At 39.4% G+C, this 20,138-nt stretch overlaps 1 protein-coding gene across 1 annotated transcript in view; it reads left to right on the plus strand.

Moving 5' to 3' along the window:
* The window catches only part of LOC120522452, a 105,855-nt gene that overhangs the window by 68,535 nt on the left and 17,182 nt on the right, over positions 1 to 20,138 (plus strand). The window contains exons 7-8 of the mRNA XM_039743384.1: positions 1,944 to 2,200; positions 2,655 to 2,935. The gene's annotated coding sequence lies outside the window, so the exon portion shown is untranslated. The remainder of the gene's footprint in view (positions 1 to 1,943; positions 2,201 to 2,654; positions 2,936 to 20,138) is intronic.

Here is a 20,138-nt window from a genome sequence, read left to right on the forward strand (position 1 = left end):
AAGGAAAAGATGTCACCAAAATGAACATATTTAAAACTAAAATGTGTGCATAACTATTATCTTTTCTTTTAAAATCCCTCATTGTTTTTAAATGTGGAGATAATCCACTCTTTGTCCATCTGGTAGTTACTCAGTGAACCCCTTTGATGATGTGTGCCTCCACATCAGAAAAACATTATTGTTTGCATTAAATTTGCTTTAAATGTGTCACTGTTTAGAGGTTCATATCAGAAGACTTATATATATAAACAGTCTTCTGATATGAACCCCTAAACAGTGACACATTTAAAGCTATATACATATATATATATATATATATATATATATATATATATATATACTGCTCAAAAGAATTAAAGGAACACTTTTTAATGAGAGTATAGCATAAAGTCAATGAAACTTATGGGATATTAATCTGGTCAGTTAAGTAGCAGAGGGGTTGTTAATCAGTTTCAGGTGCTGTGGTGTTAATGAAATTAACAACAGATGCACTAGAGGGCAACAATGAGATGACCCCAAAACAGGAATGGTTTAACAGGTGGAGGCCACTGACATTTTTCCCTCCTCATCTTTTCTGACTGTTTCTTCACTAGTTTTGCATTTGGCTACAGTCAGTGTCACTACTGGTAGCACGAGGCGATACCTGGACCCTACAGAGGTTGCACAGGTAGTCCAACTTCTCCAGGATGGCACATCAATACGTGTCATTGCCAGAAGGTTTGCTGTGTCTCCCTGCACAGTCTCAAGGGCATGGAGGAGATTCTAGGAGACAAGCAGTTACTCTAGGAGAGCTGGAGAGGGCCATAGAAGGTCCATAACCCATCAGCAGGACCAGTATCTGCTCCTTTGGGCAAGGAGGAACAGGATGAGCACTGCCAGAGCCCTACAAAATGACCTCCAGCAGGCCACTGTTGTGAATGTCTCTGACCAAACAACCAGAAAGTCTTCATGAGGGTGACCCAAGGGCCCCATGTCCTCTAATGGGCTCTGAGCTTACTGCCCAGCAGCATGCAGCTCGATTGGCATTCGCCATAGAATACCAGAATTGGCAGATGCACCACTGGTGCCTGTGCTTTTGCAGATGAGAGCAGGATCACCCTGAGCACGTGACAGAAGTGAAAGGGTCAGGAGAAGCCGTGGAGAATATTATGCTGCCTGTAACATCATTCAGCATGAGCAGTTTGGTGGTGGGTTAATGATTGTCTGGGGAGGCATATCCATGGAGGGTCACACAGACCGCTACAGGCTTGACAAAGGCACCTTGGCTGCCATTAGGTATCAGGATGAAATCCGTGGACCCATTGTCAGACCCTATGCTGGTACAGTGGCTCCTGGTGCACGACAATTCCTGGCCTCATGTGGTGAGAGTAAGCAGGCAGTTCCTGGAGGATGAAGGAATTGATACCATTGACTGGCCACCACACTTTCCTGACCTAAATCAATAGAACACCTCTGGGACATTATGTTTTGGTCCATCCAATGCCACCAGGTTGCACCTCAGACTGTCCAGGAGCTCAGTGATGCCCTGGTCCAGATCTGGGAGGAGATCCCCCACAACACCATCTGTCATCTCATTAGAAGCATGCATCGATGTTGTCAGGCATGTATACAAGAACACAGGGGGCCATACAAAGTGCTGCGTACAATTTGGAGTTGCTACAATTCAATTTGGGCAAAATGGACTAGCCTGCCACATCATTTTTCACTCTGATTTTTGGGGTGTCTTTGAATTCAGGGCTCTGTAGGTTGATCATTTTCATTCCCATCAAATGATGTGGCATCCTTTCGTTCCAAATGCATTACCCAGTCTATATCAGTATAGATATCCAAGAGGATTTCTTTTTCCCATTGAGATCTGATATAAATAAACTCAGTTCTTGTTTGGTTGGTTTTGTGCTTTTGAAAGTGGTGTGACATGTTCAATGTCTTCCTGTCCTTTATAGAAAGAACAAGAAAAATCACATTAACGTTTGGAAGTACATTCTGGACTGTGGAAGCCAGAAAGATTTCAATGAATTGCTCAGAAAAATGAAGTTCACATATATCTAAACTGGACAATGGAATCGCTGAACAGAATGAGCAGCTTTATAAAACAGTCTTCAAGAAAACCTGATATGATACTGAACTATGATAACTGGTACTCAGATGAAACATTTGTCCACTTCTTGTTAAACTGCCTGGATTGGATATTTTCAATACGGTAAAGAGTCTGATATGTTTTATGTTGTTTATCAATGCTCTTCTCCCTCTCTTTTTATACTAATTAGATCTCAGTGTTATTTCCTCAATGTTTCTTTGTAGTAGTGTGACTGGCAGCATTGTGATCATCACATGTCATGTTCTAACTCAATATTCTCTGGCTGTTTCTTGCTCCAGTTGGTTCTTGCATTGTTCATATAGCTCCTGCTCCTCCATTTATTTCAGGATATCTAATATTCACTGTTATGTGAGCTGTCATGATTTTTGGAAATACCATCATCCCCCTTCAACCCACCGTCTTTTCTTTATTTGTCTTGGACTTCCTTATTTTAATTTCTTTATTTTTCTCTTTGTAATTCTTTTTCCTCTTTTAATGCAAATTTGAGCTACCTGTTCTGCATGAAAATGTGACATAAAAATAAATTTAATTTTTCTATCCTAATTTTTTCTTCTAGTTTTCTTGATGGTTTCAATGAAGACACATTTTGGGTGTTGTGTTATTTATTTAAGCAATATGAAGAAATAAAAGGAGACGGCAGCCTTCCACACCTCATTTCTTTATTTGCACCCTTTCCAAACAAGGTGCCCTTGACAAATGAGAGGATTAATGAAATTGACTTCAGTATCTTCAGTTTTCTTCAGCAATATCGTCAGGAGAAAGTCACACTTCCACTGCACAAGGAGGCTTTACAAAATTTCAGCAATTCATATTCAGTAGTATATGGGAGGCAGGAAGGTATGTTTCCTTATTCATCAGTCATCCCATTATATATTTAAACCTTGCATTTTACTTGCTCTGTGTAATACTTTACATTTACTGACATTCAGTTTCATCTGCCACAAATCTGCCCAAACCTGTCTGCTATCCAAGTCCTTCTGTGATGATATAATGGATTCCAAATTATCTGCTAATCCACCTTAACCAGCTTGTTACTTATATTCCTATCTAAATCATTTATATATATATTAAAAATAGCAGCGGCCCTAGCACTGCCCCCTGCTGGTCACCACTCTTAACATCAACCAGTTCTGATGAGGTTCCTCGCACCATCACCCTCTGCTTCCTGTGTCTGAGCCAATTCTGCACCCATCTAAAAACATCACCCTGAACTCCCACTTCTTTTAACGTGATGCCCAACCTCTCATGTGGCACCTTATCAAATGCTTTCTGAAAGTCCAGATAAATAATATCATAAGCTCCACTTTGATCGTATCCTTTTGTTGCCTCCTCATAGAATTCCAACATGTTAGTAAAACATGACCTCCCTCTTCTGAGCCCATGCTGACTGTTCAGAATAACTCCTGTCCTTGCCATGTGTTGCTCAATCTTATCCTTAATAATTCCTTCCATTAATTTTCCTGTGATGTTTCATGTTAATCTTACTGGCCTATAGTTGCTCTGATCTGCCCTGTCACCCTTTTTATATAATGGGATGATATTTGCCATTTTCCAGTCCTTATGAATCTCTCCAGTGTGCAGTGACTTCCTAAAATATGTGTCAAGGGTTTATATCTGTACTCACTAGCCTCCTTAAGAACATGAGCATAAATATTATCTGGTCCTGGTGATTTGTTTGATTTCAGCTTATTTAATTTGAGCAGCACTTCTCCCTCTACAATTTCCAAAACAGTTCCTTTTACAGCTAGGAGGTTATCTATTTCCTCAAAAATCAGAGTTTAGAGCATCTGCAATTTCACTGTGTATTTTTAATTCCCCTTTACTATTCACCTCCTCCTTAACTGTTCTTTTACTGCTAAAATACTGAACAAATCTCTTAGGGTCGTCTTTCTCTTTATCTGCTATATTCCTCTCCAACGGTCTTTTAGCCTCCCTGATATCCTTCTTAATGGTTTGCCCTCATGTTTTCATACGCTTCACTATTCATTTGGATTATTTGTATAATACACCTCATTTGTCTCTGTGCTATTTTTGCAGCTTATTTTTTAACTCTCTATTAACTCACTAAGGCTTTTTAAAAATTTTCTACTTAGTCCAAATTTAGGTTTGTACCTGTCCTGCATTAAAATGTTTCTAAACCTGTTCCACTTCTTCTCAACTGTCTCCACACTTCAAAGCTTATCACAGTTGTGGCTGGGTTCAGGAATGACAAGTCTCAGAAAGGATGAAAAGCTGAGACACCTACCGGTCATATTGTTTAATTGAAGAAAGTCCAGGAAAAGGCCTCAGCGGTACAGCACCTTGAATTTTTAGGGCTGGAGGCCTAGGAACCATCTTGTGATAGTGATGTTTGATTCACAATAGGAGCATAGACATTGCAGGGGGTCGTGGACTGTGATCAAAGTGGAGGTCCATTTGATGATGAGGTTCTCCCTTTCAATCACCACGCACCTCATCTCACCAGTCCAGTAATTTCCACCTGTGATAAATAACATTGTGCTTTATTCCATCAACGACCTGACTCAGTGCAGCAAAGGCTAGTGTCCGAGGCATTAGTCTAGAGATAGAAGGAAGAGAGATGTTAGGGGAAGCAACACCAGAACTCACATAAGGACCATCTTCAGGTCACAAAATGTGGACTCAGTAGTGGGGTCCACATCACCACTTTGGGCACCTTCTTTTTAATCAGTCATGTGAGGAGGTGCAGCTCACTCCGAGAAACAGGAAGTGGTAGTACCCTGCCAGTTCGACTAAAGCCTGTACCTGCCTTTTGGTTCACCACCAGGGACAATTGCATATGGCAGCAACCTTGAGACTTGGTTAAACTGGCAGAAATCATTACAGAAGCACCAACTTCTGTCCGGCTGTAGGACTAATATGATCGGGCTGTACCATTGGCAATGGGCAGCTTCAGTTTTCCCCAAGTTCTAGCTTCTGGCATACTTCCAACTCAACCTCTGCCTTCTTTGCTTCCGGGAAAAAGTAGGGCCCCTTGCAAACCAACACACCCAGCTCAGTCACTGTCTTGTGGGCTATCAGCAGGAGTCCATGACCCCAGAAACAGAGGATATGATAGCTCTCAGTTCCTTCTTTTAGTCATTTGCATCACTGGGATCACATTCAACCCAGGACTTCAGAAGGTTGATGTGGTACATGCTTTCCCTCAGGCATCAATTGGGCCTGCAGGCCAAGTAATCTATGTATAAGCCTTTTGTGTTCCCAAATTTCATACCATCCCTGCCAGTGAGCTCGGTGCTTGGGTATGTTTTGGTTGTGGGGATTAGGACCATGACTCTATCCTCAGACAAAACTCATGAAGGTGGGAGCCTCTATTATACAGCTGGGCCTTTGCATGTTGAGCACCCTTGAAATGCTCCTTTCACCAAGGGGCAGAGCCACAAAAACATTCATGCAGGAAATCAATGTACTCTAATATTTTATGGGAGAGAAGGACAGCCTCTTCTTTCCAGCCCTCCTGGATCAGGTCGAGTAGACCACATGGTTGGTGAACATGTAACATCTCAGGGGAGAATCCCATTGAAGCCTGTGGTATCTCTCAAAGACAAACAAGATGACAGTCAGAAACTGGTCCCAGTCTATTCCATCTGCTCAAACTACTTTCCTCAGCATCTGTTTGAATATTTGGTTAAAGCGTTCAACCAGACTGTCCGTCTGTGGAAGGTAAATAGACATCTCGAGATGTTTGATCTAGAGCAGTTTTGTAACTTCCCTGAAGGTGTCCCTTGGTCCATCAGATCTTCCTTTGGGATGCTGCCAAATGAAAAGATACCTACTAGTTCCCACCTAATCATTTTTGAGTTAGCCATTCATGGGTACTGCCTATGGGTACTGGATGGCATTGTCCTCCAGGACAAGGATATTTGTGCCCATGAAGGTTCAAGTGGGATGACGATGTTCATGCTCAATGTGAATATCAGTTAATGCAAAGCGGAACAAGGGGTGTGCAGTCACACTGAAGTATAGGTGCCAACTGATACTTAGGACTGGACCTGCAAAACAACACCCTTCCTTTTGCAATCCAAGCTAACAGAATAATTGTATGATTTGCACCAGGGTTTTTCAGCACCCAAATGCGCTCCCAAGAGGTTTGGGTGGGCCAGGTCACATATCTTGTGGCAGTACGGCTGTAGAACTAGGAGTTGGCTCCTGGTCTCCCCTTGGTGTTCTGTATCAAGGTATGCCAGATCATTGTCTAGCATGGAGTAAGGCAGGGACAATGTGGACATATCGGTGAGTTGCCATTCATTGTGGTAACTTCATTTCTTGCTTTGTAGGCCCAATTAGTTAGGGAATCCTGACAAGCAGATTGGGAATGCTTTGAAAAGGTGTTTCCTTCCTAATTAATGGGAAAGAACCTTGCAGGGACTTTCCTATACAGTGGTGCAGAAAATAAACTAAAAGAAAAGATTCCAGCACTTCCATGCACTCTTAAATGTCCAACCCATTTTAATATATGAACAAAGAAACATGACAAATGAGAGGAGGCCATTCAGTCCATTTGTTGTTAATTTATTTAACAAATACTTTACCTGTCCCAGTATCTCATCCAGATTCTATTTAAATGTTATCAAGGATTCTGATTTAACTCTATGAATAGGTAGTTTGTTCCTGATTTCCAAAACTAAGTCTAATTAATTTGCACTGATGTCCTTGAGTATGTGATTCCCCTTAAGTTGAAAGAATTTGACTGCATCTGCTTTATCAGTGCTTTTGAGAATTTTGAAGACTAAACAGGTTTAATTCTCTGAGTGTGTCACAGTATGACATGTCCTTGTGTCCCATGATACACTTGGTTATTCTCCTCTGCACAGCTTCAAGAGCTGTTACATCTTTCTTGTAGTGTGGAGAGGTGTGGGCACACTAGTGCATTATATAGTTTGAGCATAATTTCCCTTAATTTATATTCAACAGTTTTATGATATAACATAACATTTTGTTTGGATTTTCTATTGATTCTGCACATTGCTTAGATGATGACAATGTTATGTCAATATAAAACACTAAATCCTTTTCAGAGGTTGTCCATCTTGCATTTAGAATTGATGTTCATGTTATGTCGTATTTTGCATTATTTAAAGTTAAACTGGATTTTTAAGTGTTTTTTCTGCCTTCTCAGTGTCTAAAATTACTCCAAGTATCTGCAAATTTCAAAATATACTAACAACAATAGGATCAATGTCACTAATATAAATTAAAATAATGATGGGTCCAATGACACACCCCTGAGATACCCTATTCAAACCCTCACTCCTTTCTCCTGATATCTGTGCTCTTTGTCTCCTAGTGGTTAACCAACTTGAGCTCCAGTTTTATAGGTTACCTTTGAGCCAACAACTTCTAGATTCAAAATTGATCTTAGGAGTGGGACTGTATCAAAATCTTCTTGAAGTCTATGTAAATTTTGTCGTCTGCTTTGATTTTGTCAAAGTCTTCAGTTACCTGTTCAAAACTCATCCTTTCATAGCAGCCAGCATCAGTTTATTAATATATTTCTTTCATATTGGTACTTTTCTAATATATTTTCTTGTTATAGTTTTCATAATTGGGCATGGTACTAAAGTAATTATTAAAAATATAGTTATTAGTCTGTAATTACCAGGACCCATTTTCTCTCCCTACTTTAAGACTGTAGTCATATTTGCAGTTTCCAGTTCTCAGGTACTTCTCCTTTCTCAAGTGACTGCTCTAATGTGCCTAATAAGGGTTTAGTGATGGTGCTTTCATTTTTAAAATACAATTGGTAAAATTTCATCAGATTAGAGTATTGTAAATCTTTAGTGCATTAAGGATTTGAAACACATCTGATTCTTCTATTTTAAAATCTATGAACTCAGAGTTTTCATGTGAAATTCGATTTGTTTCTTCCTTTATAAATACTTGAGTGAAATATTTGTTCAGTTCTTTTGCCATTTTTAATGATGGAAAATGGTCATTTGCCATCAGCACCATTTCAGTTTCCTTCACAATCCCAATTCCAATTCCTTCAGTCTTCCCAATCATTGTTTGGAAAGTTTAACTCACCCATGACCACCAACCTTCTTTATCACACATATGTCTTATTTGATTAAAAATATATATTGTCTGAAATATCAGAATCTTTGAACACACCAGCTTTCTCTAAGCACGAAGGGCTTATAGAGATCCACTGCCTGCAGCCAAGAATACACATTATAGGAAAATAATAGAGAGTGTTCATGATAACCCAAGAGTAGTGTTCCCTGTGGTCAATAAACTATATTTCCCACTGAAGACTGTAAAAATTTCTTTTTCACTTTTCTGTCAAAATTAAAACCTAAATAATTCAAATGATACATGTTCATCCCCTTTTCTATTTTCATTCACCATACAGCTCCTTTTCCATATTTTCACCAGTTTCATCTCCATCTATTAATGACTGATTCTGTAAGATGAAGTTGACTACTTGTGCACTGAGCCCCATCCCACCACACTTCTCAATTCCTGCCTTCATGCTACAATCTTGACTGGTACAACAATAATATATACATCCCTTGACACCAACACTGTGCCATCCACATTTAAAATCTGTTCTGTATCCCTAGCATTAATATAGTCTGGTCTTGATGCTGACATTCTAACACTTTTTGGCCCATCTGTTGAATACCTTTTCTGTCTAAAGTTCTTGAACATATTATGACCTTCCAACTCACCCAGTTGCTTAACTTAATAAGCTGATGGAGTCCTTTCAGTCTGGTTTCAGAGCACAACATAACTGTGAAACTGCTCTGCTTTGGGTAACTAACATTTTTACAATAGTAGACTCTTGGCAGACCACCATATTAATTCTGTTAGACCTCAGTGCAGCATTTGATATGGTCAAGCATGATATTCTACTATACAATACAATACAATTTATTTTTGTATAGCCCAAAATCACGCTGGAAGTGCCGCAATTGGCTTTAACAGGCCCTGACTCTTGACAGCCCCCAGCCTTGACTCACTAAGAAGACAAGAAAAACTCCCCAAAAAACCCAGTAGGGAAAAATGGAAGAAACCTCCGGAAAGGCAATTGAAAAGAGACCCTTATCAGGTAGGTTGGGCGTGCAGTGGGTGTCAAAAAGAAAAAGGGGTCAATACAATACAATACAATACACAGAACAGAACAAATATACAAAATACAGTATAAAAATAAAAATTTTAGAAGTACAGAGCAGAATTTAACAGTAGATGAAATCCCATAATAAGATTTGGATTTGTTTAGAGTGCTGAAGACCTTGGCCATCAAGCTGACTCCCATATTTGGCCATTCTACAGCTGAGTCAGTGCTGGGCCAGCCAATCCGATGAAAGGACCCTCTTTCCTACAATTCCTGCGATCCTCCATCAGGGATGACTTTACCTTAGGCAGGCAAAACAACTTGGCAGGTGGGCGTGGCACCAAGTGCCACATTTGAGTACTGAGAAGAGAAACAGAATAGGTGAGGGTTAGTATCAAATTATAACTATCATGTTACTTATGTTTTACTGCCAATGACTGACAACAGAGATGCAGTCTGTACAGTTAATCAGCAGCTCTAGTCAGGATATGCTAAACTGAAGTAGTGAGTCTTCAGTCGGGATTTAAAGGCTGAGACTGAAGGGGCATCTCTTATAGAAGCAGGAAGACCAGTCCACAGTTTAGGGGCCCTGTAACTAAAAGCTCGACCTCCCACTGTTATTTTATTAATTCTTGGAATCCTAAGCAGACCGGCATCTTGAGATCTTAATGTGCGCTCAGCTTTGTAAGTCATGATAAGTTCAGACAAGTATGTCGGACCTTGGCCATTAAACGCTTTTATATGTTAAAAGGAGGATTTTGAAATCTGCCCTAAACTTAACTGGGAGCCAGTGTAAAGATTTAAGAACTGGAGTTATGTGATCATATTTTCTTGTTCTTGTAATTATTCTTGCAGTCGCATTTTGATTTAACTGGAGGCTAAATAAAGAACAGCTTGAACATCCAGTGAACACCGCATTGCAGTAGTCAATTCTACTATAAATAAATGCATGAATTAATTTCTCAGAATCCTGTTTATTTAGAAAGCCTTAATTTCTTAACATTTTTAAGGGGAAGAAACATCATTTGGATATCTTTGTAATAGTGCACTTTAAATGACATGCTAGAATCAAAGATAACTCCTAGATTGCGGGCTGATTCAGTAAAATTAATGGTGATTCCAACTGAGTTAAATGATGACAAAATATTGTGATCAGCGTCATTCCCTCCAACAATTAACATCTCTGATTTATCTGTGTTTAAAGACAGTACTTCATTTGATCTAAATGAAAGGTTCAACTGGGTGTCATCTGCAGTCGAGTGAAAATTAACATTATGTTTCCTAATGAGAGATCCCAGTGGAAGCATGTAAAGTGAAAACAGTAAAGGTCCCAGTACTGAGCCCTGCGGACACCATATTGAACTTCTGTGTATAATGATGGAGTACTGTCAGCACATTTCTGTACATACTGGAATCGATTTGATAAATAAGAACTGAACCAGGTGAGCACGGGCCTGTAAGCCCAACATCATTTTCTAGCCTGTGCAGTAAAATAGAATGGTCAATGGTGTCAAACTGCTGAACTTAAGTCCAACAACATAATTACAGTGGAGTTTCCTTCATCAGAGGATATCAGAATGTCATTTACAACCCGTGTTAGTGCCCTTTCTGTACTATGACCAGTCGAAAACCAGACTGGAATTTCTCAAATAAATTGTAAGGTGTGACTGAAGCTGACTGGCAACTACTTTTCTAGTATTTTAGAGAGAAACGTAAATTTGAAATAGGCCTATAATTATTTAGTATGTGTGGGTCTGACTTTTTAAGTGATGGTTTAATGACTGACACTTTTAGTGCATCAGGTACTGTGCCATGCAATAATGAACTATTGATAACGATTAGAATAGGAGCTGCAAGAACATCCATTGCACTTTTACTAGTTTTGTTGGCACTGGATCTAGGGAACAAGTAGTGGCCTTCATTTTAGTAATTAAAGTTAAGACTTCCTGCTCATTTACAGGATTAAAATTATTAAAGTGCAGAATGCAATGTGCGACAGGGTCTGCAAGCTACTATTTGGTTTGTACTGTGATGCTGAAATCTGGGATCTTATATTTTTAATTTTCTCATTGAAGAAGTTCATAAAGTCTGTTCTGCTAATATCTGTTTATATTTTACACTGTAGATCTGAATTTCCATTTTGTTAAATTAGCCACTATTCTAAACAGTACCGAGGATTTTTATTATTGCTATCTATTATTGTAGAATTGTATTCTGAGCGAGCTTTAAAGAGGGCTTTTTATATTTATTAACACTCTCTGTCCATGCATTTTTTAAAGACATGTAGCTTTGTTGTTCTCCATCTGCGCTCCAGTTTTGACACTCTAATTTAAGAGCTCGAGTGTTTTCTTATCCAGAAGAGAACACCTTGGGTATCCCCAGTGTCTCCCCAGTGGTTTAGATCTTAGTTGACTGATAGGCCACAGCTGGTCCAGATCAATTCCAGTCACACAAGGAGTTCCTCAAGGCTCTGTCATCAGCCCTCTACTCTTGGCCTTATTATTCATAACTTTGGACTATTGGGTTATTGTTTTTATGTGGATTATACTGAGATTTATTGGAGTGTTAAAAATTGAAGTTCCTCAGAGCCAGTGGTGTCGTTAAGGGGACAAGGATTCCAGGGTTTAGTTCCTCATCATGAAGAGTTCCCATAATCTTAGGCATCCAGCCCGTGATCTTCATAAACCCAGTGTTCCTCATCCTCATGGTCATCATTCTGATATGCATGAAGAATTAGCACAAAATCCCACAGGGGACCCCCCAATTACACACACACACACACACTTTTCTACCATGTAACAATGCCTGGGCTAAGTTTCCATTAATAAGCTAGAACTGCCCCTGCTCAGAGCTCAGCTCACAACTTGCCTCACTAAAAATTAAATCTGAATAAAGCCGTTAAAAATAAACTGCAACAAAATTAAAGTCATGTTAATTGGCATTAAAATTTCTGCTTAAAACATGAACTCCAGTTCAGTCACCTTTGTGGATGATGTAATCAGACCTTCCTCTGGTAAGAATCAACATAAACAACACTAATAAACATTCCTACTCCATCTCCATAAATATCCGTGTTGTGGAAGAATAATTTTAGGGTAACAGCATTCATCTTAAAGAAATAGCATAAAGGGTTAATAAACATCAGAAACCTGTTCAGGCTCATCAGAAACCAGATGAAGGTCAAGTGAACAACACAATGTACTGAAAGACGACTAAGAGATGACTAAGAAGTCACCAGATGTCCTGTAAACAACAGATTGGACAGTTGTTATATGCACAGAAATATTAACGGTGGTGGCTCAAACCAAAAGGTATAAGAAGAACCAGATTATAATATAATAAACTATAATCATCCTGTAACGATGCTATTAATGCACTCTGTTCATCAAGTGTTGCTGGTAGAACTGTTTGTACTTATTAGTACAATCACTTCACTGTAAACTTACACTACAACTGTAATATTGCAAAACCTGAGTCACTTTATGAACCATCTACACTATATGTATATACGTGTTGTACTTATGCTTTCATATTAAATATTTTTCATTGTATTTATTGTATTATTATTATTACTAGGGGCTTTGCCCCTGCTCGCTGGTTCGCCACCCCTTGCCTCGCTAGCCTCTTTCTGCCACTCACAGAATTACAGCAAGTAATTAACAATATTAAAAATAGAAAAGCGTAATACTTTGAAAGTAAATTATGTTTCATGTTGCGTTAGAGTTGTTTGTTGCATAATATGATTTCATTCTGTTAGAAGCTTTGAAATGAATACTAAAAACTTTTTAAAGTTACACTTTTATTGTAAAACTTCAGTAAAAATAATTTTTTGAAATAAATTTCGGCAACACCGCATTGACTTGTGATTCTGTGTTTTGACTTTCATGGTGACAACGCAATGTATAACTGCCCAAGACTGAATTTCGTTTGTTTCTGTCTATTAAATAAACTGACATATAAACTACATTTTGAATCTCATTATATCATGCACTAACAATAAAAGAATTCAATTCAATTCCATGAAGAGAACGATATATTTACAGATGATGACGACTGACTTCTAAGTCGATTTAGATTTCCAAGCACTATCTTCTTGGAGCTCTTGATATAATTTTAAGATGAAATACAGTAAAAGTCTGTATATTACATCCATCCATCCATTATCCAACCTGCTATATCCTAACTAAAGGGTCACGTGTGTCTGTTGGAGCCAATCCCAGCCAACACAGAGTGCAAGGCAGGAAACAAACCCCAGGCAGGTGCCAGCCCACCGCCAGGGTATATATTACTTTATATACATATTATATTATTATATAGATACATTTTTTACTTCATTTAAATAATGTATACTGTTAATGATTAAACATGTGGGCACGGTTGGCACTGCAGTAATGATAAGCCGCACCCGTCCAGGGATTGGTCCTGCTTCGGCTATATGCTTTCTGGGACTGGATGGATAGATGGATAGATTAATTAAAATGTACTATAAAGATATTTCAATGTTCTTTAAAGGTTTTGAAAATCAGAATTCTAAACTTATAGATGGCTTGACATTTATTACAGAGGTTATTTTGTGGTGATTGATTATGTGGAGAAAGAAAAGGAAGAACAGGAATTGAAGGTTAGTACATTTGAAAGAGACAGTACTGCTGCAATAAATTATTTCATCAAAGGTCGCACATGGCACAGCAGCATCTTGCAGGAGGCAGGAACAGTCCCTGGACAAGGTTCAGCTCATTGCTACCACTGCACCTCCGTGTCCCATGTTTAATACATGCTTTAACATTAGAATTCCTGAAGCCTACAAAAACTAATAATCCCAGAGCAGCTTAAATCCCTTCCCACCACTACCATCATCGTTTTTTGTTTTGTAAATACGTCAAACAGCACAAGCAGCAAGCAGCCTGCTATCAAATCCCCGCCATGACATGGCTCAGGTCAATGGCAAAACATTCTCACAGCTCAAGCCAAGGCATCTTATCTGCGTGTGTGCTGCCTGGAGTAGCAGAAGGTAAATAATACAACATATATGCTTGCTCAGAACTATTTGTTGTACCAGCAATCAAAGATACAATGTCCCGTGACAACTATCAGACTGGACAAAGGCAGGACCGTAACAACAGACAGCTTCTTCACAGCACTTTCGCTGGCTAATAGCTAATAGACTGCTCTTCACCACAATGCAACCCTGCTTGGCACAATAAAAGTAAAATGAGACTTCCACCTGCATCTAAAGTCACTTCAGTACACAAGCAATTCACCACACTAGTATTTAGATCTGACAATATCATGATGATTGTGTATGCGTCCAAAAGAAGAAGCCTTTGATTTCAGTCTGTAACAGCCAGTGTAAAGATTGGGCTCATACACCATTAGCACGGCTGTCAGATCTAAACACTAGCATGGCGAATTACTGTCATACTAATGCGACTTTAACTGCAGGTGGAAGTCCCATTTTACTTATGATGCCAAGCAGAGTGCAGCAGTCTATTAGCCAGCGAAAGCGCTGTAAAGCTCTCTGTAGTTACAGTCCTGCCTTTAGATCTGACAGCGTCGTGCTAATGGTGTATGTGCCCTTCTGAAAAGAATGGAGATAAATTCGATCAACTCAGAGAGGGAGAGACAAGTTCGTTGTGCCCCATTCAAGAATATGTAAACTCCTGGGGCCTCATGTATAGCGCCGTCGCGTAGAACTTCGCACTATAACATGGCGTAAGCACAAAAAGCGAAATGTGCTTTACGCACAGAAAAATCCAGATGCAGGAATCTGTGTACTCCAACTTCCGCGTTCTTCCGTTAAATAAATCCCGATCAGCGTGAAAACTACGCCGTGCAGCGCATTATTATAGCGCCCAAATCCTCCCAAATTACGCCTATTTGAATATGCAAATCAATATAAATCGCCCTTAAGCGCAGCCTTCTGTGAAAAGACAATGGGAAAAGCACGGGAAAATATAAGAATTTCAGCGAATACCAAGTGGAGGCAAAGGAAAAACATACTATTTGTTCAAATAAACCGTGGAATAATCAACAAAATGAAGTTGATCGAGTGACATAGCGTGTTGGAGAAACTTGAAAGCTCACATTCACAAAATCGCACAGTGCTGGAAATAAAAAGAAGTCACATATCAAAGTTGCCGTGAAAAGAAGAGTTGTAGCCCACTGTCTGAGTGTCATATGAAAGTTTATTAGGGTACAGAGAAAAAAGGCACACGGTGGGGAAAAAGCACGAAATGTCAACTTTAATCTCGAATTTTCCACTTTAATCCGTAGTTTATTTTGTCATTTAGTAGAACATTATAAACTTAATCTTAAAATCGTTTAATTAACCAGTTTCTCAAAATTACATCGTAATTAAAGTAGCACGTTAAATGCTTTGTTTTGTATTTGATCTTCTACTCGTATGTGATCTGTGTGTGTGAATCACTACTTGCTTCTTAAACTGGCTCTCTTCCTCCGACTGGACACAGAGTCCATTACATTCGTGATATTACAGCTCTCTGAATAACTAAAATACTGAGATGTATCATGATGTCATTTTCATGATGATAGGAGCTAAAGCACATTATTAAACATGTGTTTCATGAGCCTCGTGCTCATGACAAGCATTATCTTTTAGAAATTTGTCGCTGTGTTTTAGCTGTGTTGTTATTTTCTCTTTCTGTTTTATATTCAATATATATTGGCGTGGCCGCCCCAAGAGTCCTTGCTTTTCTTTCCCCAAGTAACCGATCGCCACACAATCAGCTCTGTAATAGGCGTTAAGCCATCTGTAAGCTTAGCGCCGATTCTTCAAAGCGTTTAAAGAACATTGAAATATCTTCGTAGTACATGTTTAATTATTCTATCCTACGACACTCCCAGTGAAGAATATAGATTATTTAAATGAAGTTAAAGTTTTATGTGTATAATTTAACAAACATATTTTGCTGCATTTCACCTTAAAAATGATATAGATCATCATATGTAAATCTACGCGCTTTATAAAGTGGCCCAGGTTGTGAGATATTATAACTGTAGTGCAAGTTTACAGTGAGGTGATTGTACTTATAAGTCCTAACAGTTCTACAAGGAGCAATTGATTGAGTGCATTTAAAGTTCTTGGGATTAAACTGTTTCTGAACGCGAGGTCCGTACAGGAAAGGCTTTAAAGCGTTTTGCAGTGGCTGAGACAGCGTGTCATTAAAGCTGTATACCGATAATTCTCTTTCCGATCAGCTGCTGCTGTGATTCACACTCAGATACAGCGATATAAATACCGAGTCGTGCAGTGAGAGTAATATGGAAAAAGATGATCCGCTGTGGCAACTCCTAACGGGAGGAGCTGAAAGAAGAAGAAGAAGAAGAAGAAAGAAGTGAGAGTAACAACACTAAAGAAGTTATGGTATTTGGAATACTATGGCTGTTCCCTGGACCATTATATTGTTACAAGTTAATTACAATCAGATCGTTACAATAATAAAAATATGCGGTTAGTTTCAGTGTATTTATAAAGCCGCGTCAGGAAAATAATGAGTAACCACACAGGAACAGTAGCACTGCTTTGGCGCTGGGTGCCGCCAGTCTGCAAAACCGGCGGAGAACTTGCGTCGACAAGACATGAGGTACCGTGGAAAAGTGCGTAGCTTTACGCCAAGTGTAGGTTTTATACATCGCGATTTGAGCGTGGAAAAGTTCTTACATAACATTTCTGTGCGTGCACGCACCGTTTATACATGAGGCCCCTGGTCCATTGACTTTTGTGCTTGAGTTTTTAACTCATTGACAGCCACATGTAAATCAAATGTTTTTTTTCTTTAGTTATATTCTTGAATAAAAGCGCACGTTTATTTAATATTTGAACTAAAGTCTTCACACATTATACTCTTCACATCATTATTAGTATAACATGGAAAAAGTTTTGGCTTTAGGTATTTGTTCAGCATTTCTTGCATTTCTCGCATTTCATGTCATCTTACACTTACCCAGATCTTTGTAGACACGGAACACTCATGAAATGCATGTGTTCCAAATAACATATACTGTATTATTTAACCTATACAACACCAGTGACATCACATGCAGATAAGGAGTCTTCAGCTGGGAGAGCTGAGCTCCGTCAAGGCAGAGGATGGGACAGCAGGCTGCTTGTGCTGATCAACACATTTACAAAGCAAAAGATGCTGATGGTAGAAGTGTGAAGAGATTTAAGGTGTGCTGGGTTTTTCATAGGCTTCAGGAGTTCTAGTGTTAATTCATTTCATCATGAAAATGATATCAAGTATATTTCTTAGTATTTAAATTGTTCAGAGAGCTGTAAAATAATGAATGTAATGTATTCTGTGTCCTCTCAGCGTAAGACAAAGCCATTTAAGAAGCACATACTGATTCACACACATAGAGCACATAGAAGAACATGTACAATACAAAGCATTTAAATTGCTACTTTAGTTATGATGGGATCTGAGAAACTCTAGTAAATTACGGTATTCTAATTTAATGACAAAATATTATACAAGATTGAAGTAGATATTTTGACCTTTTTTTCACTGTCCCTATTTTTGTTCTTTTTCTGTACCCTAATACGCTTCTGCAAGACACTCAGATGGTGGATAACAACTCGATTTTTTATGGTGATTTTGATATCTGACCACATCTTTTCATTTCGGCACTGTGCGACTTTATGAACTTGAACACTCTGTATCACTCAATCAAGTTCCTTTTGTTGTTTATACCATCACTTAAGCCAACAAAATTACAGTTTTCCTTGCGTCAACTTCAGGTTCGCTGAAATTTTTTTTACATGATTTTGGCATTGTCTTTCAACCAAACACTGAATGCAAAATTCGGGAGGAGTCGGGTGGGGGCAGGCATGCATGAACATTACTTTTCATGCTGACCAGAATTTATGTAGCAGAACTGTGTGGAAGTTGGCTTGCATATGGTTTTGTGCATCTGAATTTTTTGTGCGTACTCACATTTCCACTTCTGTGTGTTTGCCATGTTTTAGTGTGAATTCTATGCAAGACATTATACAGCATACATGAGGCCCTTGGTGTGTTGGCACTACTTTTTGGATTCATTTATCACAGCAAGATCTTTCATGTATGATTCTATTGTTTCCTGAATAGTTTTCTTCCATGCTGGTTCTTTATGAGCAGTCTTTTCCATTGTTGTCTCTTTAATCTCACTGCATAAATAAGCTGGTTGATTTAACTGAGGTTCAAGAAGATACCTTGGGCAATTGTCACTAAAGTGATGTTGACTAAAGTGATCTGATACCTTACAGCTCTAGTGAGTTTAACCTTGTTCAGTTTCTTATGATTACATAGTCTTCTTCTTCTTCTTTCGGCTGCCCCTGTTAGAGGTCGCCACAGCAGATCATCTTCTTCCATACAGTATCTTTCTGTCCTCGTCATCTTGTTCTGTTACACCCATCACCTGAATGTCCTCTCTCACCACATCCATAAACCTCCTCTTTTCCTCTTCCCTGGAAACTCTATCCTTAGCATCCTTCTCCCAATATATTCAGCATCTCTCCTCTGCACATCTCCAAAGCAAAGCAATCTTGCCTCTCTGACTTTGTCTCCCAACCATCCAACTTGAGCTGACCCTCTAATGTTCTCCATTTCTAATCCTGTCCAACCTCATCACACCCAATGCAAATCTTAGCATCTTTAACTCTGCCACCTCCAGCTCTGTCTCCTGCTTTCTGGTCAGTACAACCGTCTCCAACCCAAATAACATAGCTGCTCTCACTACCGTCCTGTAGACCTTCCCTTTCACTCTTGCTGATACCCATCATTCACAAATCACTCCTGACACTCTTCTCAACCCACTCCACTCTGCCTGCGATCTCTTTTCACCTCTCGTCCACAATCCCAATTACTCTGTACTGTTGATCTCAAGTATTTAAATTCATCCACATTCACCAACTCTACTCCCCTCATCCTCACCATTCCATTTCACACACATGTATTCTGTCTTGGTGGTCCTACTGACCTTCATTTCTCTCATATCTCCACCTCTCCAGGGTCTCCTCAACCTGCTCCCTACTATCGCTACATATCACAATGTCATCAGCAAGCATCACAGTCCACGGGGACTCTGTCTAATCTCATCTGTCAGCCTGTCCATCACCATTGCAAATAAGAAAGGGCTCAGTCAATCCCTGATGTAATCCCACCTCCGTCACTCCTACCCCAGACCACACCACTGTCACACTTCCCTCGTACATATCCTGTACAACTCTTACATATTTCTCTGCCACTCCCATCTTCATCATACGATATCACAGCTCCTCTCAGTCACCCTGTCATTTGCTTTCTCCAGGTCCAATGCAACTCCTTCTGGCCTTCGCTCTACTTCTCCATCAACACCCTCAGAGCAAACATCACATCTGTGGTGCTCTTCCTTGGCATGAATCCATCCTGCTGCTCACTAATCATCTCCTCACTTCTTAACCAAGCTTCCACTACTCTTTCTCATAACTTGATGCTGTGACTCATCAATTTTATGCCCCTGTAGTTTCTACAGTCCTGCACATCCCCTTATTCTTAAATATTGACCCACCAGTACACTTCTTCTCCACTCCTGAGGCATCCTCTCACTTCTTAAGGTTCCATTAAACAACCTGATTAAAAACCTCACTGCCATCTCTCCTAAACACCTCCATGCTTCCACAGGCATGCCATCTGGACCAATGGCTTTTCCATTCTTCATCCTCATCATAGCTGTCCTTACTTCCTCTTTGCTAATCTGTTGCACTTCCTGATTGACTGTCTCCACATCATCCAACCTCATTATTTTCATTCATAAGCCTCTCAAAGTACTCTTTCCATCTGCTCAACACACTCTCCTCGCTTGTGAGTATGTTTCCATCTTTATACTTTATCACCCTAACCTGCTGGTCATTTTTCCAGCTCAGGCCCTCTGTCTAGCCCACAGGTCCTTTTTCCCTCCTTAGTGTCCAACCTCTCATACAAC

Source organism: Polypterus senegalus, unplaced genomic scaffold (assembly GCF_016835505.1).
Source record: "Polypterus senegalus isolate Bchr_013 unplaced genomic scaffold, ASM1683550v1 scaffold_5094, whole genome shotgun sequence".
In the NCBI taxonomy this organism is placed as follows: domain Eukaryota; kingdom Metazoa; phylum Chordata; class Cladistia; order Polypteriformes; family Polypteridae; genus Polypterus; species Polypterus senegalus.